The following is a 25,338-nucleotide window of genomic DNA, read 5'->3' as shown; positions in this document are numbered from 1 at the left end:
CTGAATTGTGATCCTGCGGTTTACATTATCACTGCAGCTTGGTGGAAATTCTGATAGACTATTGTTCCAGGGCCCTTTGGAATTTGTAATCCAGTGATTTGATGTGACTTTGGGGAATTTGATTATGCTATTTTGGTCAGTGCTTGTCATCTTTATGGTGGTTTGGACAGTTAAATTGAGTGTCTTCCTCTTATAAAACTCCAGGCACTTGCCAGATTTCATCTTGCTTATTCTTCACTATATCCGTCTTGGGCAGGAGACTGGCAATTGTTGGCTCTTTTATAATGAGAAGGACAATGGGGCCAGAGAGGTTAATTGCCTTATCTCAGTGAAACATCCATTTTAGAGTAATTCAACATCATAGGATTTATGTTTCTGAGTGAGACCATTCCATTTACTGGGGAAGAAATGCATACTTTATATTTAAGGATTCACATACTTCGATGTTTATGCATTCACTCATTCATTTATTACTTTATTCTGCCATTATTTATGGAGATCCTACTATGTGCCAGGCACTGGAGATAAAGTGAGAGAATGAGACAAACATTCTGTCAAGAAATTGACATTCTGATTGAAGAGGGAGAACAGAAAAAAATGTAAACATATACATGACTTTTTCATCTCAAATGCTAATTTTCTATGGACAAAATAAAAACAGTAACAGTATATAGAGAATGCCTGGGGTGGATGAAGAAAGAATCATCAAAAGGCTTCAATGAGATGGTATCACGTAAGGTAAAAGCAGAAGGATGAAAAAGAGCCAACGTTGAGAAATCCGAAGAAGAGCACTCCAGGCAGGGGGAATGGCAAGTGCAAAGGCCTTTAGGCTAGAACAAGATTGGCATGTTTGAAGAAAGGTAATGCTGCTTCCTTAGAGGTTTTAAAGTAGAGGAATGATGGGAATCTCATCTTTGTTATAACAAGACCTCTCTGATTGCCATGCAGACATGAACTGAGGGAGGCAAAGGATGAAACAGGAAGAACAAGAGATTGTTGCAGTAGTCCAAAGACAGATAATTCTTTTGAGTTGTTCCTATGTTTAAGACACTGTTGAAGCTTTCCATACATGATTTGTATTTAATACTCACTGCAATCCATACTATAATGTAATTACTATCTTCCTCTTTCATATAAAGAAACTAGAGGCTCAGAAGTTTAAACATCTTTTCCAAGGCCACTCAACCTAAGTAGCAGAACCAGGGTTTAATTTCAAAGTCTGTATTGTTAAGTACTGTTTTCTAGCCCTGGCATGTCTTAATAGCCGGCTGAGAGGTTCCCCAGACACTTACAACTGCTGTATCTAAAACCAAACTCACTGTCTCCTCTCTCAAACCTTTCTTCTTAGTTCTTCAGTTATAAGAATGGCATCACCACCAACTCAATAATCTAGGCCAGAAACTTTCATGTGTTCTTAACTGTCTTTACACTGTGCTTCTCTTCATCAATCTGCATCAGATTTCTTGTATCATTTTATCCATTTTAATTGTTATCTTTTCGATTTCCATGCCTATTATCATTGCCTTGGTTTGGGCCAATTCAACCATTCCAATAGCTTCCTATTAGTTCTCTGATTCCAGCCAATCTCTACTCTCTCCATTTTATTTTCGTCCAGCCTCTAGCTTTAGTTCTCATCTTAAACTCAGGTTACATTAACCCTGTTGTCCCATTGCCCTCAGAATCAAGTTCGTTATTTTTAGTATGCCAATCAATTTATCAATATTGAGTAGTTCATTTATTGCTCAGCTGATTGCTTATTATTATTGCATCATTAAACTTATTTGTTGTTGTAGCTGATAACTCCAACCACGTATAACCAGTTATGTGAGCAGGAAGATTAGGAACACACAGTTCAGCTGATTCCTGACCCAACTGTTTAGAAGTCCAGCATGAACTGTGCTAATCAATGTATGACACACAGCATTCAAAGGTCAAGAAGGTCTTTCCATAGCCTCCTGGTACAGCTTGTTGACCCAAGAGCTTCGGGAAGTCACTCAGCTGGATACATTTTTGTTGGATTGAATTACATGGAAGAGACACGAGGAAAGGCCTGAGCTCTAAAGCAAATGAAGTCCAAACAAGCCACAGACTCTCTTAACCTCTTAATGGTACGCAATGGGAAAAGGCCTCCAATTATTATGGATAGGAATAATTCGATTAAAAAGTAAATGGAAATTTCTGGACAGAAGAAAATACCCATGCAGTGCGAGATTTTTCCCAACTCTGTATTGTGCTGTTTACAGGCAATCGGCCCCTGTGGGTGAAGCATTGAATAAATAGAAGGCTAAGAAACAGGGGAACTGTGTGGTTATTTTCTGAGTTGAATTCGTAGACCTGTAATTCAGTGATTCAAATCTGGCCGTCAGCACTCAGCCAGCATTTTTATTTCAAGCATTTATAGTCAGGAGGTAAATATATGCTAAAGAATTTTCTGACCTGGCCCTACTAAGGATTCCTTAAATGTATGGTAGTTTTTCCACACAGATTTTCTGGGTCTAACAGAAATCAAGCAAGAAAAAGTGAAAAAAAAATATGTCTAACCTTGTCATTCTAAAAACCAGCTGTTTTAATATTTCCTTCCAGTACTGTCAGTATGTTATCTGATTTTCACATAGTTATAATCTTAGCATAGACATAACTTTACAATTAGTTTTTTTTTTTTGCTTCTAATATTACATAAGCCCTTTTACCCCAGCCACTTTGCATTTGAAACCCTAATGTGCTTTTATAATAGAATTACTAGGCAATAATAGATTTTTCCAAAAAGGCTCGCTAAGCTCTGGAAGCAAGAGGTTTTTGTTGCTATCCTCAGCATCACCATGTCATGGTTAACATCTCTTACTGTTTTAGCCAAGATAGCAGGCCGCCAGGGGCCAAACCGAGCTCCTAACATAAACAGTCATAGGAGACCAAGGGACGTACCACAACCTGTGAGTGCTGAAACAACTTCAATTCTCCTTTTTTGTTCTATAAAGAGTACAAAGCTCTTATATTTTACCCTCAAGGCACCGAAACTATTGCTCAATGTAATGACCAGCAAAGGGAAGGCACCTAGGACCTTGTGGTTTCCTACCTCTACTAGGCACTCAATAAAAGAAAGGCCATTGATGATAGTATAAATTCTAGTGACAGTATAGAACCTATTGTTCACTCAGTCATTCTGAAGCTCCCAAGCCAATCCACCAAGGAAAAGAACATTTTGTTATTGGATGAAAAGGCAGATGTTAATCAAGGAGCTTACATACTGTGATACAGGTGATCTATAGAAAGTTATAGGGATCTTTTGTCTGCTTTTCCTAGTGTTACTCCAGGATTGTATAGGATTTCCTATGGACGTAGCATTTTCCCATTCACAGACACCAAAAGAATTATTCAGAAAACATTCCCTAGAATAAAATGTGTGCTGACTCAGTGGTCCTCCTTGGAAGAGACCTGGAGGGAAAGTGACATAGTAGGAAGGGAGGATGCAGAATTATATGGCCTGCCTCACAAGCCCATACATCACAGTTCATGGTCAGAAGACTGTGGAAAGTCACGTTTTGTTGAGGGGTCCCTTTAGACATCTGTGTATATCCATAGCACAGAAAATTAAGATGTGCTAAAGGGAGCAAGGGAGATGGCTCTCTCTCAATGCTTCTCATTTGGCACGTGAAATGACCTTCAAGAGCTTCTGTTTTGTACTTTCCACTTACTAGTCCAATGTGTTCTGGGACTTAATGTGCTAATATTCATAAGACTTGTTAATTATAAAATTATCATCATTGCCATTATCATCTTCATCAGCCTCACCCATGGATTACCAAATGTCCTTGGTTAATGAGGCCTGTACAAATATGAATTTTACCCCAGACTCATCTGGTTTCTAAACAATAAATATTGCTAATAACAATTTACTGATATCCATAGATGAGATGACACACTTTTAATCTGGCTGCCACTAAAGAAAAATTGAAATGGCTAAATGACAAAGTACTGGGTTGTTGCATAGAGGACAAGCTGTGCTAACCCTTACATACTCTAACCACAGCTGGGCTACCACTGTTCCTTGTTCATTCATTTATTCATTGGACAGATATTCATTGGAGTTGAATGTTTACCCTGTTGTCAGGCATTGTGCTCGGGTTCGGGTTATATGCATGAGCAAAGCAGGCAAAGTTTTTCCTTCAAGAAAACTTCAACTTAGTGGAAAAGATAGATGTAACCTAAAAATCTTGTAATAATGCAGAATTAAATCTGTGCTGGGTGCAAGGAAGGAGAGTGCAGGGGGCTGAGAGTAGATGGAGGGGCGGTGACCCAGTCAGGGAAGTCTGCTCCAGGAAGTGGCGATTGACCCAAGATTGGAAAGAAGAAGAATACAAAATAGCTGACGTTTACCAAGTGATTATTATGAGCCAGGTCCAGATTTTAGTGCTTTATATGAATTATCTGTGAGGTATGAACTCATGGTAACATGTAGGTGAGAAAACTTAGGCTTGGAGATAGTAACTTGTTTAGCATCATCCAGCTGGTGAGTATAGGAGTGGGTATTGGAACTCAATTTGATTCCAAAGCCTGGAGTCCTAACCACTCTGCTATGCTATCTCCCATCTTCCCTGAAATAGAAGTTAACCAGGTGAAGAGAATGGTGGGAAGAGGGTACTGGGCAGGTAAAACAGCATGTGCAGATCACAGAGGTAGAAGAGAGTTGGAGGTATGTGAGGAAGTAAAGGGAGGGCAGGGTGACTAGGATTGCAAGTAGCGGGAGAGTGTGAGATGGGGCTGGGAAGGGGACAGAGCCAGGCCATGCAGGGCCTGGACAGTCATGTCAGACTTTGGCCCTGCCCAAGAGGAAGCCACTGGAAGGCTCTAAGCAGGAGTGGACATGATTGCAATTGAGTTTTGAAACAGCCACTCTAGCTGCAGTGTAGAGCTTAGAAGGGAGCATAGGCAGATTTTGGAGGTGAATTAAAACCCTTTGATGGTGGTGGTGGGGTTTGAGAGCAATAGAGGTGCTGAGATAAGTCCTAACGTTCCGACTTTCTCAATCTGATGGATAATGACACCATGTCTTGAGGAGGGAACAGTGGGAGATGACATCGTTTAGAGGAAAAGGTATTGAATTTGATTTGGGCAGGTTGAGTTTTAAGGTGCCTTTCTGACATCCAGGTGGAATTGTTTAGTAGGTTGTTTTATATATAGATCAAGAGCTCAGGAAGAGGTTAGGGCAGGAGATAGAAATGTGTGAGTCATCACAAGGAGAGGTGGTAATTGTGCCCATAAGCGTGGGCCAGACGGTCTCGGGAGAGAGCCTTTATATTTTCACCACCTACTCCCATGCTTTCTTCTTTCAAACTTGTCTCTTGAGGGGTATATGCCCTTCTAGTCACGTTAACCTCTCCATCTGCAAACCCGATTCCTTCTCCTCTACTCTGTCCATCCTTCACTCTTCATTTATACCCATTCCACATCCCTCCATCAAATTCCCTAAACTCTGCTTCCTTGCTGTCCTCTCACTCAGCCTTTACTCTCTTGAATGCTGACTTTTCTGTTTGCCTCACTGAAGTTTCTCTTTCAAAGACAGCCAGTGACCTCCTAAGCACTAGGTCCAGTGGCTCATCTCATTCAGTCTACACCTCTAGCATCTGACCATTGACACCTTGTCTATCAGACATTCTCCTTCTCTGGGTTCCCTGGCACAGCACTATATTGACCCTCAACTCTTTTCTCATTTCTCCTCTCTTCTTCACATGCTTCTCTCTCTGCTTCTACACTATAAATGTAACTATTTCCCAGGAATGTTTTCTTCTTCCTCCTTCTATGTCTACACAGCTATCTTGTTCAATCCCATGGCCTTAACACTCACACCCTTGTGAATAGTGCCAAAATGGATCTTTCTTGCCAGTACCTGAGTGTCCCAGACCCAAATCTCCAACTGCAGGCTAAACACCTCCTCTCTACATCTTGCTGGCATCCCAACTCAGCATGGTCCATATCAAATATTTTCTTTTTCCTTTCAAATAAGTCAATGTCCTACACTGTCTACTTTAGTTGAGTCCCTCTTCTTTTTATTCTCTTTAATCCTTTGCAGTGCTACCATATTTAAGCCCTATTATCTCTTGCCTGGGACTTTTGCATTTGTCTCCTAGCCAGTTTTTATTCCTCATGTCTTCTTGCACTGAATGAATCCTATGCATTTGCTCTAAATGAATCACGTATTCAACCCAGATCGTATCTCCTCAGCCCAAAATCTTTAATAATCCTCTATCGTCACTGAGTTAAGTATTACACATGAGCCTAGTTTTAGACCCTCTTAACATGGTCCTGGCATAGCCTCCCATCTCTGTCTTCTACTTCCATCTGACACATAACTTCTGAGCCAGCTATGTCTGCTTCTCCTCCAGGGTGCATGACATTTGAAGACAGACATCTGTGCCCCAGAATCCTTGTATCACCTATACATCACATGCGGAACATAATAAGTGCTCATTTAAGTTTTGTTGTACATATGATAAAGTATTTGCTAGTTCCTGCAAATGTTTGGTGCTTCCCAGTTCTTGCCTTTGCTCACGGTGCACTTTTTACCTGGAGAGACCTCCTCTTTTTGTCTTAAGAAGTAAAATATATAAAGTAGTGTCATTTAAAATCATTTTATATATATATATATATATCTATATATATCTATATCTATATCTATATCTATATATATATATATATATATATCTCGTTGTTACTTTACCTGTTTATTAAAAATCTCTTCAACCTTTAGGAATCATTTCCAATGGCATTCTCTTCAAAATGCCTCTCTTTCCTTTCTTCTTCTTTTAAAAAATTATTGTAAGTACCACAGTGGGATGCAAGGAAATTTCAAAGGAGATATGGCCACTGGTCTTATATCTATGTTGTGTTTGATCATTAAGTGCACTTTTGTTATAAACCCTTTGATTCTAAACAGTAATTTAAAGACTTGCATCTCTTTCTGGCCCAACTACAATGAATTCCTTCCCAGCACTTGCTCAGTTTAACTTTTTGGGAAATGGGGCTGTGTTTTGCTCAGATTTAAGTCCCCTAAAGCGCCTAATATGATGCCTTGCCCACAGTAGGTTTTTAATATTTGTGAACTTGAATTAGGTGAAATGATGCAGATGGCTGCTAGTATTTTCCATCATAAGTGAAAAGTGAGTCAAAGATTTGGAGCTGTGTTTATGTTGCTTCCATAGCCAGCAGCAACGCAACAATATACTCCTTTCACAGAACCAGCAAGAAAAGCAATGTAACCATATGTCCCACAATGAGTAGCTGTCTCTGCCACTCAGTTTGGGGAATAAATGAAATTAAACCATTATGGAGTTGGAAACATGAATATTATGTAAACATAGGCATGTTTCTTGTGGAGCTAATCTCTGTATGATCTTTCATTCCCAACTCGCTGGCTCTGCTGGATTTCAGTCGCCAACCAGGCCCAGGGCAGGCATTTCAAACATATCACAGCCTTATTTCTACCACAGGGGCTGGGAAGTGAGTTATATAAAATTACACTTTGTTTTCAGAATCCTGTCTTTGTGATTTAGAGTTGGTCCACTCCTTAGTCCGTTAACGAAAAGGGGTATAATTCTCAAATTCTAATTATCCCCCTGGATATAAAATGTTTAGGACCTTATAGGAGCTTTCTCTCTAGGACGTGATCCACCCCTTCCCCTTTTTAAAAATAAACCAAGAGAGGGATGGCCAAAATCTTAGGATGAAAAAATAACCCTGATGAAAGAGTTCTGGACAGCTCTCCCAAAGCAGCCACTGAATTACGGGAAAAACATTTATGGGGAGAAACCACAAGGCATGGGAAGCAGGGTCTAATTCGGTCATCAATAAGTCTATTGTTTCTATCTGGGAATTTTATTTTTCCATGGAAGTCCTCAAAAAGGGCTAAAGTATTCAGAGCACCATTTCAGTTCTGTGCTGGATCCCAGACAGTGACCTGGGCAGTGGGCGGGGAGACAGCTTTTGTTCTCTTAGGGAGCTGAGCTAGGCATTGTGCCAAGTGACTGATCTGCAGGCAGGTGGACTATAGGTCACTCCTCTACTATGGAGGGTTTTGTTTGAGAGTCAGAAGATCCAAGAGTGAGGAACATCAACTCTAAGTGGGAAACATGTTATTTTGTTTCTTTGCCCCCAAGATATTCATGTGTAAAATGGGCACAGTAATTCCTGAGCCCAGTTTACTTCACAAAGTTGTTACACTGTTAACACAGAAATGAGAAGAAAAACAAAAAAGCAGAGCTAAAACTGTTATCAAAGCATTCTGAGATGCTTAAAATGTTATAGGAATAAAACATGCTCTTAGGCTTTCATTTTATTTTGAAAGACACAATACCACTTTCTGTTTATTAAGCACCCCCCCAAATTAATGCGAGACACAAAGTAAGTGTGAACACGTGGACTTGTCTTCTGTGAATTGTGAATGGTGGCGAAAAAAGGCCCAATTCTAAGATGTTTTTCCTGGGTTTGAAGTTTTTGCCTAAATAGGATTATGCGATGTTCTGAAAGTCAGTTCCAAGATCTTGAATTGCTTATAATTTATTAAATAATTTTTTGAAATACAACAGGTTCTGGTGACACATGGAATCATGCAAACATAGGTATGACATTTAGAATTATGGAATTAGAGGGAGAGAGATCATCTAATGTATCCTGTGTTCTACAGGAAAGGGAAGGAAGCTGGGTGCCAGGAAGTCTAAATGACTTGCCCAGAGCTTTACGATGTGTGCATGAGAAAGCTGGGGCTAAAACCCAACCCTCCAAGCTTCCCAGCTCAGTGTTCTTTCTTTTGAATACATTTTTCCATGACTATTCTGACTGCATATTCTATTTTCATGGTCAGTGTTAAATCCTTGGAAGAAAGCAAGTGGTTTTCCCCACTGTGGTTTTAAAATAAGAGAAACGTTTTGTAATTGTAAATGCATTGTGCTTTTAAGAATGTATAATTCTAGTAAAATGACTGGTCATAAAGTACTTTAAATACATTTAACCTTTACAATAATTCAGATGAAAACTTATTAACACCAGATATGTAGACCACTAATAGGAAGAAGTGATTTGGTCAAGGTTTCTAAAAATCAAATCTGTGACTTAGAAAAGTTAGATTTTCAGTTCCATTCTTGGAGATTTTTTATCCTACATGAATTTTGTTACCTAAGTGTTATTATATATGAATGACTATTAGTCACGGAGATGAGACTCTTCCTATTGCCCACCTTAGTCTGGCTCTAAACTAAAGCTAAGCTCCACGACAGTATATCCTAAAATGTTGACATCCATGCCATTGTGACAGGCCAATCCATAGTAAATTGAGTTTTCCAGTTCATCAATAAAACCTCACTTTCTTGAGAAAGGACTGAATTATCAATAGTAGTGGTAATAATAATAATGATGTTTATCAAATGCTTAATGTTTCTATATGCTTTACAAGTACTAACTGATTTGATTTTCTCAGTAAGCCTATGAAGTAGGTACCATTATTATCTCAATTTTATAGATGATGAAACTGAGGCACAGGGAGGTCAAGTAACTTGCTCCAGATAACACAGCTAGTAAATGGCCAATATGTAAAATTTGCACTTTTATTTTCCTTATTAAAAATGTTTACAATTATTATTTTCATATAACAACCCTAGCTGTTCAATTCTTTGTCTTCGGGCAAAGATCCCTCTTTGAACCTCAGTTTCTCAGTTCTAAAACAACTGGGTTGAACCAATGATCTTGAGAGTTTGCTTCAGTTCTACATGTCTAGTGGTCTGCCACATCCTCTCACATCCTACCTTATGTTCTTTGGACCCAGGCTGTTCTGTCATATCCTATTCTACCCTTTCCTGCCCCACTTTACCCTATTTCCAGGGATAAACAAAAGTCATATAACATTATCATTTTTATTTATATATAAACATCAGGCGTGCTAACCCTTTAAAACATTTTAACTTGAGAAAAACAGGGAGAGAAAATAACCACTCCTTCTCTCCTCTCTGCCATTTTACTTCTCAAAACATTCATGTTAGCAAACCTTTTTCCTCAAAAGTACTACAAAAATTCTCCACTAAGGATTATAAAGTTCAAAATTCTACAGTTTTTTTCCTTGCCCCAACATGTTTATACAAACAAAAAACAAGGTAAAAATGAACATAAGGGCAACCTGAAGTGGGGAAATAAGTGAAATCACCAGATAAATATCAAGGTTTGTGTACAAGCCTTTGCAGAGGAGATAAGGCTCACCTCTTGCGGGATGCTTTTGGAGTGTGTTCTGGGCACACAGTATTATTTGAATTTAAGATCTTTTTCGACATCAGCTACTGCAAGGCCACCCTCCTTGCCCCTGAAGTGTGATGTTCCAGAAATTCTCTCTATCTGTCATTTGAGATGCCCAGTTGTGAGTTCAATGATACACTTTTGGGTGGCTCAGAACTGAATTATCACAAATTATAACTTCCTCAACTCAGAATCAATGAGTTTTAAAAAACAATTAATGATGTTGAACATGGTACCTTTTTATATGTGAAAAAGTGTTATGAGGTGCCTTTACCAAGTTTTAAAATCAACCCAAGTATTGGGGCAAAAGAAAAGTTCAAACTATCTAGAGTGGATTGATGCTAAAAGGAATAGAAATAATTATTTACATGTGTATTTGACATTTCAACCAGAAGGGGTTAAATCCCTGCTCTAGTTGATACATTTTCTTCCTTATGAATTAAGCACTAAAGTATGTCCACTTCATCATTTTCCTCACACGCCTAGCTCTTCCTTTATTATGCCTTGTCTCCACTTGCCTGCAGACAAATCTCTCCATATTTTGCTTCTGACTCTAAATAACCATGATCACTCATGATGAGAGACTATTGGTTAATGAGATGGCTATGAGATGTTGAGAAAGTTCTATTTTGCTTATAAAGCCATGACTGTCTCTTTTATAATGTAACTTTTATCTTCTGACAGAGAGCTTGGACCTCACATCTCTTTTTGCTCAGTGGTTAATGGTTACTATTCAAGGATTTAATTCTTCAGTCATGGAGAGTTGGATTGAAGATAGGGACACAAGAGGACATTTTTCTCTTCACACTATAAGTGTCTCTCACAACCCTTTTACTTGGTAGGGTGGTAAACTATCTCCTGGAGGAGAAAGTATATCTTATATTATGTAATTAACCTATTATTGTGGCAAATGTACAAGGCTGATACACACCCCAGTACTAATGCTAACACCATTTTCTTCTTTTCATATGAGGTTTTTACGACTTAGAACTGGCTTCTGTCACATAGAAAGGTGTGCACGTGTTGAGTTTGGAATAGTTCATTTCCTCTAGCAGCAGAAGAGACTTCTAAGTGAGGATCATGATGACCCTAATTAGGGATCTAGTCCAATCAACAACCCAGAGGCAAAGGTAATTACTTGATGTATAATCACCTCTTGAACTTTCTGCTTCACTGTATTTACAGTTAGAGGAAAACAAATCCCACAATATGTACATGCTTTCTATTAAGGATGTAGCACAAGCGTAAACAAAGTGTCCTCTTAAGTCAATATTTGCTAGGAAAGGCACAATGTGTTCTTGATATCATTACGGTACATAAAGTTTCACAAACTAATAAAACGTTGAATTTGCTACATATTTATATACAAGTGCTATGAAGCATAACAGGAAAAAAACAGGCCTATATTTTAATAAAATCAAATACATAATGCTCTGAGAGAAAAGAAGTTTTGTACTTACATAGCTCATGGGTGGAGTTTTCAGCCCCGTTTCCATGGAGAAAAAGCTGATTTAATATTTCATTAGAAAGTGAAATTGTGTCCTTTTTGGATTTCCTTCAGATGAAACTGAGTAGATGAATAATGTATATGTCTTAAGCCAATAAAAAAAGTCTTGTAATTTGTACAGCTGTGACTGAAGTAGTCGATTAACAATTGAAGGCAAAGATGATAGAAAATTAAAGAATAAATAAATGGATGGAAAATTCCACAACTCAAAATCCCAAGGCTCTCTCAAGGACAAGATTGTTACTTGAGAAGACTCTGTTGAATTTTTGGCATTCTTGCATTATCTCACTTTGAAGATGGAATGTAAACCATGGGTTTTAGCCAGCATCACTGTTCTCTGAAGGAGGCTCAGTTTGCTGGGACTTTGTGATAACACCCACTTCCCTAAATCTAAGCGACTAGGTAATATTACAAAAGTTTGAGACATTAACGATGTCTCTTGGTGGAAAGAGCAGCCTCATCTTTGAGAAGTCTATGGCAATGTCTCTTTCCATCAGATTCCTACTGTAAACTCATATAGAGACCCATTCCTATCTGCAAAACCTTTAATGGGAATTTTGGCTACATGTATATTCTGCTAATCCGATGAAGTACTGTTAAAAGTTCATTTGCCTGAACAAGCCCGATCCTGTTTGATCTTGGAAGCTAAGCAGGGTCGGACCTGGTTAGTACTTGGATGGGAGACCACCTAGAAAGACCAGGTGCAGTAGGCGTAAAAAATAAAAAAATAAGGGATTGTAAGCTGACGAAATCCTTGAAATTTGTGAGGTCAACCAAGGGTTGCCTCGCCTGAAAAAAAAAGAAAAGTTCATTTGCTATAGAAGTCATCAGGACTCACAACCAGTGGGCTTGGTGGAGGCTGAACAGGTGCTGGACACTGGTGATAAAGACATGTCCCTCTGTCCTTTGCTGTGTCCAGACAGTTTGATAGATAAGTTGGGTACCATAGCAACACACAAAGCCTATGAGTATAAAGTTACTTTTATTATTTTCTGCTGCCCAGTACAATTTGATAATTTTCTAAGTGTCTGAAGCATTTTTGAAACAAAACATAAATTATCAAAGAAAACAGCTAATAAAACTTAATCTCTTCTTACTTGTGTGTGTGTATGAAATAGAAGATTTTTAGGGAGTATTTAAAATAAAATATTCACTCAAACTCCTGGAATTTCAATTTGTTTTCTTCAACTAATTAAAGATTTGGGGTATGATGCAAAAAGGTCAGTTTTAAGGACACTTAAAATATCCTTTAGCATAAATAGCATAAGGGTATAAAGAGGAGCATATATAGTAGAATTATAAATTAATAAAGACTTATTACTCCTTTAGAATTTAGAAATATTTCTTATTGGCTTATTACTGTGATTTTCAAGTCTGCTTTAAATTATAAAGTTGAATTTGCTTTAATGTTTTCTAATATAGAAAGGATTCTGAGAAAAGCGTCAGCATTCAAAATATGGCTGGTCATTGCTGGAAGAACCTAGAGGCCTACCTTATATTCTTTTCACTTAGGACTAGATTATATGTTAGGGATGCTACATTAAAAGTTGTTCCACTGCCGTGAGAGATCCTGTAGATCTTTCAGGCCATATTCTTCTTTTAGGGTTGCATCAGACTGCACAGGATATTGCCTTGAGTAGAGCGTTAAAGCAAGGCTTCAGTGTGTAAGGTATTCTCTTTACAAATGGTTGAGAGAGATTTTCTCGTAAAGTTGTCTCTTCTTGAAATTTAGACTTCTAACAAGATCCAATCAAATTATTTCCTTTTTATTTAATAAGGTGTTCTATAACTTATTAAATAAAATGCCCTTAATAATAGAGAATGTGGACATTGATAAATTTGAACCAATAAGGAAAATATAGCATTGGTAATTTTTAGTAATACTGTTGGCATTAGTTAGGAAGGTTCTTTTGGTGAAAAGTCACAGAAAATGATTTGAAAATAGAGAAATTATTAACATGATACTGAAGACTCATAGGATAGAAAGAAGTTGAACAAGAAGACTTTGGGAAGATGAAGCAACATGGAAATTTATAAACTAAGTCAAATAATTCAGCTCTAGATTAGCACCAACTTCCCAATTCTTAAGAGAAAGTCTTATTGGGCTATTGTGGGTCCATGTCCACCTTGGATCAAAGAGCTAGGGTGAGAGGGGCAGGATCATGCAGCACAGACCTGGCTTCTAGGGGCCTGCCACCACAGTGGGAGAACATATGTGACTTCCTGTAGCTAGGCAGTCAACACCATAGGAGGTATTGAAATTAGAAATTATAGCTTCCAAGTTCTATGTGATATGTTTTAAATATATACATATATGCAGGTAATCAAAAATCAGGTGGTTTCTTAGTTGTAGTTAGCATAGTTGTAAACAGAATTATTGCAGAGCCAGGCAATTAGTTTTAAGGAATATCATCTTCACTAGCATAGCCCAACTCTCTTGTCAGACATTTACCACAAGGAATAGAAATGCCATCAATGGCAAATAGCATATAACTCATATTCAGTGAGTTAACATATAAGCTAAAATGCCTTGTGCCATCAAAATGCCAATCTGTATTTATCCTTCACTCATGGCTACTTAAGAGTCTTTGTTAAGTCATTCACTGATTTGATTCATCTTTGTTGATGTCCTGTTCTGTGCTAACCTCTATATTATCATCAGGAACTCAACAATAAACATGTAATGGTTTTGTCCCTCAAAGTGTTTATAGTCTAGAACAGGGGTCCCCAACCCCCAGGCCGTGGACCGATACTGGTTCTTGGCCTGTTAGGAACCAGACTGCACAGCAGGAGGTGAATGGCGGGTGAGCGAGGAAAGCTTCATCTGTATTTGGAGCCACTCCCCAGTGCTAGCATCACCGCCTCAGCTCCACCTCAGATCATCAGGCATTAGGTTCTCATAGGAGCACCGGTCCCTGGTGCCAAAAAGGTTGGGGACCGCTGGTCTAATAGGTAATTCAGTTCAGTGGGTTTGAGCTACAGTTTAGAGTAAGTCAGGCACCCTATGGGAGTACATTTGAGAGACACCAATATGGATGTAGGATGCCAGGGAAGACTTCTTGAAAGAATAAGCAGGGGAAATGCAGGAAACTGAAGGAATGTGGAACTGGGAAAGAAGACAGACAGAAGGCAATGAAAGAACATTTCAGCCAGAATGTGCAGAATCCCAGAGGCAATAGTGGGCATTTTCATTTGGAGAACTGAAGTTAGAACAGTACGGATTATGGAAAATAAGATGGGGAGTTGTCATTACATGAAACAAGAAAGGTAAGCAGAGGTCAGATAACAAAAGGTATGGTGAATTATATTAATGGCTGTATTTTAAGGATAATGAGGTCTTACTAAAGTGTTTTAAATGGGGGATACATGATCATATTTTGAATTATAAAAATTAGTGTGGAGACTGGACTAGAGCTTGTAAGACCAGAGGTGGGGACACTAGTTAGGAGAATAACAGACTCAAAAAAGAGAAAGAGAGAGAACAGTAAACTGAACCAAAGTGGTGCTAGTAACAATGGAAAGAAGCGGATGATGGCAAGAGATCTACAAGAGGTATTGTTTGATGAGAAATGGGAAATAGTGAATAAAGAGTGAAGGTGAGGATGAAACCAGGCTTCTGGCTTGGGCAACCCAGTGGAAAACAGGGCTGGTCACCAAGATGGAGAAGAGCAGGGTGGGGTGGAAACAGTGAGTTCTGTTTATGACATGGTGTACTTTAAATGCTCATGGTACAGCCAAGTAGAGCTGTCCAGTAGTCGTTACAGGTCTGGTGATCAGGAAAGGATCTGGGATGGAGATAGATATTTGAGAATCAATGAGAGTAGATAGGAGTGTGCAGAGAGATGTATTAAAGAGAGCTGTTATTTCTTAGTTCTTTTTTTCATTGAAGTAAAATTGGCATATAACACCATTAAGTTTCAGGTGTGTTAACATTATACTTTGACATCTGTATACACTGCAAAGTGATCACCACCAAAATCTCTTAGTCTTGATGGGGCCCGTAAATGGTGACACAACAAAAACACAGGGTCCTTATAATCTCTTTAAGGAAGAGGTGTTGGAAGCTTCTAATATTGGCACCTTAGAGAACAATCACTGGTGAGACTGAAGCAAACCTAAACTATGCTGAGGACCCTCCTTTTTGCAAGGCAAATTTCTGGTGACGCGAAGGCAAAAGAGAGATTTCACTTTCCTTATAGAGTACTGTGTGTACACAAACGAGTTATTTAGAGTAAAAAAAAATATATATCTGTAGTGCATGCTTTCTTTCCATATGGGTGTAACCCTGATTGATCATCTGAACATGCTGTGTCTTCTCCAAAGGGCTGGAACAGGCATAGCTGGAACGCTGATCAGGTGGCTAATATAGGTTAGCATCCTGTGCTACTTCATGGACTCCCTGGTGTCAGAGATTATATTTTATCATCATCTCTGTAGACTCAGTTCCTTGACTGGGGCCTAGCAAGTGGCAGGTGCTCAGCAAGTATTCATTGGTTGTCTCAAGGTTCTTTGAGAGAAAGACACCCTCATATTCTAGGGATCCCTTCTTGTGCTGTCCAGTCACTTGTTATTTCTCAAAGTGGAGTGAGGATTCCAGTATGGTGGATTGGAGACTAGGTCAAGATATTCTTGAAGCTCATATTTCTCTTGTAGGACTGCTTAGAAGTTCTCTGGCAACTTGGAGCCCCAGAATTGTGAAAAAGAGCCCTAAAATTCTATCAACAAGTCTTCACCTTCAATTTTGTTTGATATCTTCCTTATGGTAAACTAATTTTAAAACTTATTAGTTAAAGATTATAGCCAAGGGAAGAAATAGAATTAATGGCTATATCCAGTTACGATTCTTCTGGTTGCAAGTAATGAAGTATCTGACCCAAACTGGCTTAAGCAAAGCAAAAATATGGCTTCAGGCCTGGCTTTAAATACGGCCATGGAATTACTCCTGTCAATTTTGATTCTGCTTCCTCTGGGTTGATTACATTCTCAAGCAGTGAGTTTTGGTTCCACTTTTTCTGAATTGATTTCACTTTTCTTTCATTATTGCAAGATAGCTACTAAGAACTATAAAATTCTTCCAAGTTTAAATCTTGCAGAAAAAAGGGTGAGTCGTTGTCGTGGCATCCCCTGCTGAAGTCTCATTGGCTCTGATGGGGTCATTTGACTATTCATTGACCTATCATTATGATCCAGAGAATGGGAAATACTGATTAATTTAGATTTGGTCTTATCTTCTACTCTGCGCCCTGCATACATGGGCTGGCTTGAAAGGATGGGTTGCATATCCAGGGGAAACCTGAGTTCAGTTACAAAGAGAAGAGTGGATGAATGCCCAGTGGCAAAAACAATGGATGGCATGTGAGCCACCATTTTCTCCTTCCACCCCCATGGCAGACGTTGATAATAATCAGTGTGCTTTTTCTCAGATGGCTTTGGCAGCCTCCTCAACACAAGGCTGTTGTCAGCCACTAACAGTCCAACAGAGTTGGCAAGCAAGATGAATGTTGGCCTTGATGGAGAAAATACCTGGAAATTCTTAGAGAAAGCCATGTTTTTTTTTTTTTCCCTCACCAGTAAATCAAGGCAGAAGCAGAGTAAAAGAATTCTAGCATAAGATTAAAATTGATTATTGATGAGTCTTTTTAGTTGCCCCCTTTTTGTTTCTCTATGATATTTTATATATAAGAAATATTTTGTTTACAGGTTTTGAGAAACAATCTGGGCTTGTGAAATAGTAATAAATTTGTTTTTTTTCAGGATGGACATTAAAAGCATTAGAAAACATTCTGTGATTTCAGTGGGCACAATGTGGCCAAAATAACTACGTCTTTTCCTACAAGAAAAATGCAAAACATAAACAAATGAAGTAAGACTCAACCAGATGGGCTTACTTCTGGCAACCAGTGGTCAGGATTTCAGGAATTCTTAGTCTGAACCCCGACTGTGCCACTGTCACCCAGAACTAGCACATAAATGAGCACCTGTGATACCACAGGAGTCCTAGGAAGCCTCTGCCTTCCTGTACCATCATCCCAAGTGCTTCTCACACTGGCTCAGTTGGGCCAGAAATTCCAGAATTAAAGATTCATTTTGTGATTTTAAAGCTTTTTTCCCTTTGTCTCCTCTTAAAATGCCCTTAGAAGGGCCCTGTGAAGAACAGAACATTAAATTCTATTGACATTTTACAACTCTCTAGCAGGAGTGTTGGATTGTCCCTTGAAAGCAGGTTTTATTGTATGGGAAGTGGCAAAAGCACTGGGGGGTAATGTGGGTGCCAAAAAGGGATCAAAGTGTTCATAAAGAGGAGGCTGAGAAAGCCACAGACAAGTGTTACTTCTCACTTTATTATGGGATCTTAGCTATAGCCTTGAGGATGCAATTTGAGACCCTCCAAATTTCAATGTGTTTATCTGTCCATCCATACCATATTAATTTAACAGACATTTATTGAGTATCTGCTACATCCAAGACACTGAGAGGAATGCAAAGATGTAATTTTTGACTGAAGAATCTTAATTACCGAGTTATATAAGGTGGAGAAATAATAATGTTGCCCTGTTTTGCATAATGTTTCAAAGTTTTCAAGGTCATGATCCTAAAATTATCCTAAGATGATTTGTACCCTCTAGTCTAGAAAAGTATGTTATTTCTTTCAATTACAAAATGTTGTACTTTCTCATAATTCTTCGGGGGTTTAGTCAGTAAAGCGAACCAACATGATAATGTGGAAACAGTTTGCTTTGTCTATAGTATATTTACATAGTTGTCCTCAGTAATCTCTACCTTTCCCCCTCTTTCCTCTTCCCTCTCCCCTCTCCAACCCACTTACCTCTTTTCTTCTCTCTCTCTCTCCTATTACCCACTTTCTTTTCTTTCTTCTCTATAACCCTCCCTCCGCTTTTCTCTTTCTCTCTCTCTAACCTCTTCTCTATTCTTCTCATTCTCTCTCTCTTTAATCTTACTTCTTTCGTCTCCTCCTCCACTCTCTCCCTCTCCCCATCTCGACACTTCTTCCTATCTCTCTTTTCCTCTCTTCTCCATTCTTCCTCTCTCAGTTTTGCTTCTTTGGGAGTTTGATCTCATTTCTCCCACTGTACACAGACCTTCATGCGGTGAGGAAAAGGAGGAGTTTGACCTTAGCTCTATGTTTACACAAGCCCAACCTTGACCTCACAGAGAAAGAAGAGAACTCTGCTCTTCCAGTATTCCTCTATAAATTATTTCACTTAGCCCAGCTCAGGTTGCATCTACATCCCTGGGTCAGTCAGGCTGCGGGGATGAGTACCATGATGTAGCCCATCTGGGCTGTGGGCTTAGCCTGAGGCCAGGGCCATAGTTACTGTGATTGGCAGTTCCACAAAGCTAAGTGGAGGTAGAGAGAGTGGTTCCCTCACAATGTAGGAGTGTTATTATTAGAAGAAATTGGGGGAAGGGATACTGAACAGGAAAAAACAAAACAAAAACGAAATAAGAGGCAATGTATTTACCCCCCTTCTCATTCCAAAAGACAGTAATTTTTAAGATTATGCATCATAAGAAATACTTGAGAGTCTTCAGTACTTTTTTAGGATAAAAGTCACTAAAGATAAGCCAAAGTCCAATATTTATTTTCATGCAGCCCTGATATATTGACATTGAATTCAAGTTATTATCTCTTAGTGAAGGCAGAAGCTAACATGTTATTTAACAACTAATGGCTATATCATTCACTCTGACATAAAGAATAGGATGTTACAGTATCAAAAAAAAATCAGTTTGTAAAAGCTATCACAAAACCTCTAGAGACCAATAGAATAAATAATTAAAGGATCACTTCAACTTAACCATATTTATTGAATGTATATTTTGTGCCAGGATCCCCAAATTAAATTATAATATGCCAGGAAGAAAATAATAAAATGACTAACTAGTATATATTTGAAAAGGTGGGGATCTGCTCAATATGTCTTCAGCATGAGTGCTGAGACTTGGGGTAGTGATGCTGGGGAGCAGGGGAACTGACCTCACCAAGGTAGATGAGGTTTGTACACCTTCAGCGTCTGAAGGAGGTGGTGGCAGTGTCCCACAGTCACCATTATACATGCTTCCTCCTAGCCTTTCAGATGTGGCATGGTAATAACACCTTATGGTTTCCTAGGGCTGTTCAGCCAATAAAATGCATTCGTGTGCACCATCTCACTTGATCCCACATAACTGCTCTGTGAAGTGTGCCAGGAGAATCAGCATCATGCTCAGTGAACGAGGGAGGTCCAGGGAGAAATGACCTGTCCAGTATCACACGGGTCATCAAATAGAGAGCTAGGACTCCAGCTGAGCTTTTCTGAGTGCGAGACAGGCACTTTCCCCTACTGCATCACTGCAATGTTTTTCTCAGTAGAGGGACGATACAGGGTTGACTCTTCTTCCTAGGCCTACAGTGGACTGGTTTGCCCAGGTCTCTCCTTCACTGCTTCTTAATTTTCCTTGCTTTCCAAGTGCAGATATCATCGAAGGCAGTTGGATCTAAAGTTCATTAATGATCACAATTCCCTTGGGGGACTTTAATACTCTCTCTAACACCCCCTCACTTCTCCTAACACATACATCGAGTCCAAGTCCCAACCCTTTCTTGATTTCTGTTAACGTCTGAGACAAACGCTTATTGAGGAGTGACCACTTTGAAAGGGGCAGAAGGGGAGATGGGACTGAGCTTGGGGAGCCATGAAGCTGTGTGCAGCAGACCTAGCAGTACCTGCCAGCCCGGTGGAGGGTTCTGGAGCAAGCATGGCCTGTCAGAGGAATACTCGTTGGGTGGATATGGCCGGGCTCTGCATTCCTGCCTTGGTCAGTCACTGTTTGGGGACCTCCTAAGAAGAGCGTGACCTTTGTTTGAAAGCTGAAAGAGCCAACAGCAAGAGGCTGTCAGCTCACCACAGTCCTTGCAACTCGGTGATGAGTCTTTTAAGGGTTGTCTGAGCTACATATTTCTATCTGTGCCGACAATATCTTTTAATATGCTGACTTGTGTTGGTAATTTAATTGGTATATGTCTTTACGTTTTACCTCACTAACTAGAGTATAATTTTATTAAGTGTCAGGACCTATGACAACAACACATCCCCTAAAATAATATATGATAAAAACAAAGGAAAAAAAGGTCAGGGCTATTTTATAGATTTTTAAAAACCCCTTCTGCAAAGTGGCACATTAGATTTCCTATTAGATCATTGATTGAATTGGAGAATAAAACAACTGAGTGCCTCTGGTGTTAAAAGGATGACAGCTTTCAAAGCATCCATAGAAGAGAGATAAACATCATCTCTCTTGGAGAAACTTGGCAAGTTGGAGCTAAAAACAAATGATAAACATGGGCTTTGTTTAAAACTTAATTAAGCTTCAAACTTTCTGGTGTGTTACCCTGCAAATATTTAATGTACTTGTGGAAACAAATTCTTCAGGTGTATACTTTGGAAAATGAATACATGTGGTCCAGTCACAACTTCTGGATTTAGATTTGATTTACCAAGAGGTACAGCCTTACAAAAGAAGCTGGCTTTCTGTTTTTGGGTTATGTGCTGGTTGTGATGTTGATAATCAGCCCTCACAGAACTGCTTCTAAATATGTCTGTAGTACTCTCCACATCTGAGAATGAATTTAGGGTCATCAGGAATACCTCTTTGCAGGAGGAGATGGAAATTGGAGTACCTGTGTGCCCAGATATTTTCTATCATGTCTGCATGGCTTTCTCACATGTTAAAGCTTCCTGTCCTTACGTAGGAGTAACAGTCAAAGCAATCATTCCTACTCACTTCATTTTGACAGTGCAAAAGCTTTAAAATACGTTTCCCTGGTGGCAAAATACACTTGATAAACACAGGGAACTATCCTTTAAAAAACAGTTTTTAGAGCACAAACAGCTGTCTTCCATTTTGGGCATTGAAAGGGAACAACGAAAATGACTAATCTCACTAAGTATTACAATAAAAGTGCTGACGAAACCTTAACTACATACTTTACATCTTTAGTATCCCTGTAATTACAGTTCTAGTTTAAAAAAACAACAACTTCTAGGGCACATTTAATTACTATCTGCCTTTATCACTGCCTTCTCATAGGAGTGTTCTGCTCATGCACTGACCCCATTATAAGTCATGTATCTGCCCTGAAAAGGTAAAAGCTTTTTGAATAAAACATCCCTATTTAATACTATTTCTATTATCCTAGAAGATGCTCTGGAGGAACAATCAATAGTGACTGATCAGAATTGGGGATCGAACATCTTAGTAAATATTATGCTGCCATCTATACTTCATTATGGTGTCAACCTGTGTTTATTTTTATCTTTTCCTATACAAGTGAACAAGTTTCCTGGGTTTTATGTCAATACAACATAAGCCTAACAATGGAAATCTTCCCCCCAAAATTATTTTTTTAAATGTTAATTTTAAAAGATGTTTAACAGGGGGTTGAATTGGGGAGGATTAAAAAAAGACAAATTGATCTGTTACTCAATACATTTGAAATTGTTTCTCAAAAGGTCATCACTGCTGTAGGCGCAAGCATAGCTGCTTTTCCTAACATGCTTTTATTTCTACATTTCCTTTCAAAAGCCTGCCGTGAGCCAGAGGTGGGGCTTGTACATGTCTGATGCCCTTCGGGACACACCAGGAAGTTGTGGGCAATATCTGTGGTTGTTTCCATAATTCTCAGTCCCACCTTGGGCATCCCTGTTGGCTTGTAGCACTGGGATGTTGGCCATTCTCAGGAGAACCTCTGGAGGCTTGTAACCACATGCCTGCAGGAAGCAGTGACATGGCTTTATCCTGCTTTGTCAGGTGATGGAGGAGACAACATCCTGGGGATGAATAAGAGCACAGACTTGGAATCATACCAACTAGACTTAGGTGCTGGGTCTGCCATTTGGAAAGTGCATGACCTTTGGAAAGTGCAATTTTACTTAATCTCTCTAACTTTTCTTACAGGTGAAACAGGGATAATAATAGCACATCATTTCTGCTATGCGAAGAAATGAGATAATGTGTGAGAAGCCCTTAGCACATTTCCTGGCACAAAAGAAAGTTTCAGTAGGTGATCACTATGTTTATTATTATTGAAACACTAACAGGAGATTCAAACTACAATGCAGCATGTCTAGAATAATTTTTTTAGACATAGGCATCTATTTTGGGGAAACTATGTTTCAATTGAGCTTCTTTTGGTTGCAGAGTAACAAAACCTTGTTCAAGCTAGCTCCAGTCAGAAGGGACTTGAATGAAAGTTTATGGAAGAATCTCAGAGGATAAAGATGAAAGTCAGGCTGGGTGTTGCTGGAAGCTGGAATCTACTACTGGAGTAACTCTGTGTCCCTCATCTCCACATGGCCTTCTCATCTGTGCTCTGTCCATATTTCTGCTTCTTTCTCCTCTATCTTGGCCAGATTCTTCTGCTTGCTCATCTTGCATGTGGCTCCAGTGGCCTCCCTGACACCTCTGATAGTAAGGGGCTGTGTGTCTCTTGACACACATTGGTGAGAGAAATCTGATTGGTCCAATTTATCTGAGCTGGGCCACATGAATCATAGGCCATTATCTAGGCAATGCATTGGTTCCTTTTTGGTCAATTGTTCACCCATGGGAGGTTAGAACTGCCTCTTTCAGGCCAGTGGGCAGGGAAGGTTTTCTAGAAAAGAGTAGGAATATCTAGTCAAACCTACCTGAGAGTTGGCCAAAGTATTGCTAGCAGCTTTGCTAAGTGAGTCCTAATGACAAAGGCTCAATCACAGAGAAGTTGGAAAGACCTGAAAACTGGTGATCCCTCCTCCCCCTCCCCAAACGCAGCTGGTATGAAGGTAGTAGCTCACCATCCATGCTTTCAGGGCAGTAGGTCAGAATGAGAAGAACTATGCTAGAGTTTTTTTTCATGCAGAGGGAAGAGCAAGTAAAAGATGGTGGCGAGGGGGCAGAATGGAATGGGAGGGGGCTTGAGGTGGACGAAAAGGATGAATCCGTGTGAGCCAGCTTACTGAGGAGCTGTGACTTCAACGAGGGCAGAAGATGGGGACGGGGAGGTCCTTTGGGCTCAGGGAAATGGCTGACCCAGTGGAGGGAAGGTTTTTCACATTCCTCTGGCCCAGAGCCCTAGGGGCCTGGTTTTTCTCTGCTCTGGCAAGGGAAGTGGCTGTTTCTGATGAGCCGCTCTTTTACCGCTGTGCTGGATCCTTCCCTGGGGCACTGAGTTCTCTAGAGAACTAGACCAGGGCAGCAGGTTAGTGAGGACAAAGTTCCTCAGTGGGGCCGAGCCCTTGAAATGACTGATAAACACCTGGAATCCTCATTCTCAGTTTTGGCAAAAGCCTCTGCATTTTCCCTTTGGTCAGGAGAGGTCATGGCCTGATTACACAAATGTCTCTCTGTCTCATTTAGTTGTAATTGCCTTTTGGTAAATGACGTGACCCATGGGTCAAGTGGATGAGATGAAGAGAAGTTCTCTTCAGTAACCAAATGGCCTTGGCCAAAAGAAACAGCAGTTGGGCTTATGGATCAAATGCCCTGATGTCAGGGGACAGAGAATGGAAAAGGTAACGATTAGAGACATGGTGAGGGCACATTCAGGGAGAGGGATCACCAGCAGATTGAAATGATCATAATTAAAGTAACAACAATAATAATACATTCCATTTACTTAGCACCACTTAGGTATCAGACACTTTACATACATTTATTTCTCCCCGAGCTCTGAAAAGTAGCTGTTGAAATATCTATTTTACAGAAGAGGGAACCAAATCTCAGAGAGATTCAATAACGTGCCCAAGTCTATACAGCAGCTCAGTTGGAGTCTGAGCCCAGGTCTCTCTGATGTCATTGCCTGTGGAAGTTCTGTTACCATATGCTGCTTCTCAATATTGAGACAGGTAGGTTGAAGAGGATTGGTGGGAATTTCACCCTAAAAATGACAAAGAGGGTACAAACAGTAAGAAAAGAAAGGGGATTTTATTTTGAGATCTAGATGGCAAGAGAGAAGGAAGACAAGGGACCAAGTCAGCTAGAACAGAAGAGGAAGGCGAAGGGTGGGTGGCCACGGTCAAAGATTTGGACATCATATGTTTGCCAAATGATAAGTTCAGGTCACCTGGATTTGCTGGGTGGAGGGGGTCAAATTTAGAGGGGGATTTAGGGCCCCTCTAATGGGACAAAAAGCTTTGTTGTTATCCTATATTACAACAAATTTTTTATGAAATCAAAGATTTTTTTTTCCTCTTTTCTCTGCTTAACTTCTTCTCCTAGAGTAGTACCTGACATATGGTAGGCGTTCTGTACATAATTAATGAATGAATGGATAAACATAAATATATCAGCCTTCCACATATGTGTGGGTCTGTTCTAATTGTTTATCTTACACAAATATGACACCGTCTGAATTATTATACCTTTGATATAAAAAGTCTTTACATCTGGTTGGTTCCCTGCTCCTTCTGCTCCAACCCTATATATCTTCATAACTTTTTGTCTATTATTGGTCTTTTGCTGGTCCATATACATTTTAGAGTCAGTTTGGCAACACTGTACTGGAATTTTGATTTGGA

The 25,338-nt window shown here is 39.5% G+C and overlaps 1 long non-coding RNA gene across 1 annotated transcript in view; it reads right to left on the bottom strand.

Moving 5' to 3' along the window:
• LOC120618246 (uncharacterized) overlaps positions 1-12,003 on the bottom strand; it is a 48,651-nt gene extending 36,648 nt beyond the window's left edge. Inside the window, exon 1 of the long non-coding RNA XR_005657193.1 lies at positions 11,733-12,003. This is a non-coding gene — a long non-coding RNA (uncharacterized LOC120618246). The remainder of the gene's footprint in view (positions 1-11,732) is intronic.
• Positions 12,004-25,338: the final 13,335 nt, after the last annotated feature.

Source organism: Pteropus medius, unplaced genomic scaffold (assembly GCF_902729225.1).
Source record: "Pteropus medius unplaced genomic scaffold, Ma_sr-lr_union100, whole genome shotgun sequence".
Taxonomy (NCBI): Eukaryota; Metazoa; Chordata; class Mammalia; order Chiroptera; family Pteropodidae; genus Pteropus; species Pteropus medius.
This window is presented reverse-complemented; position numbering and strand designations above follow the sequence as displayed.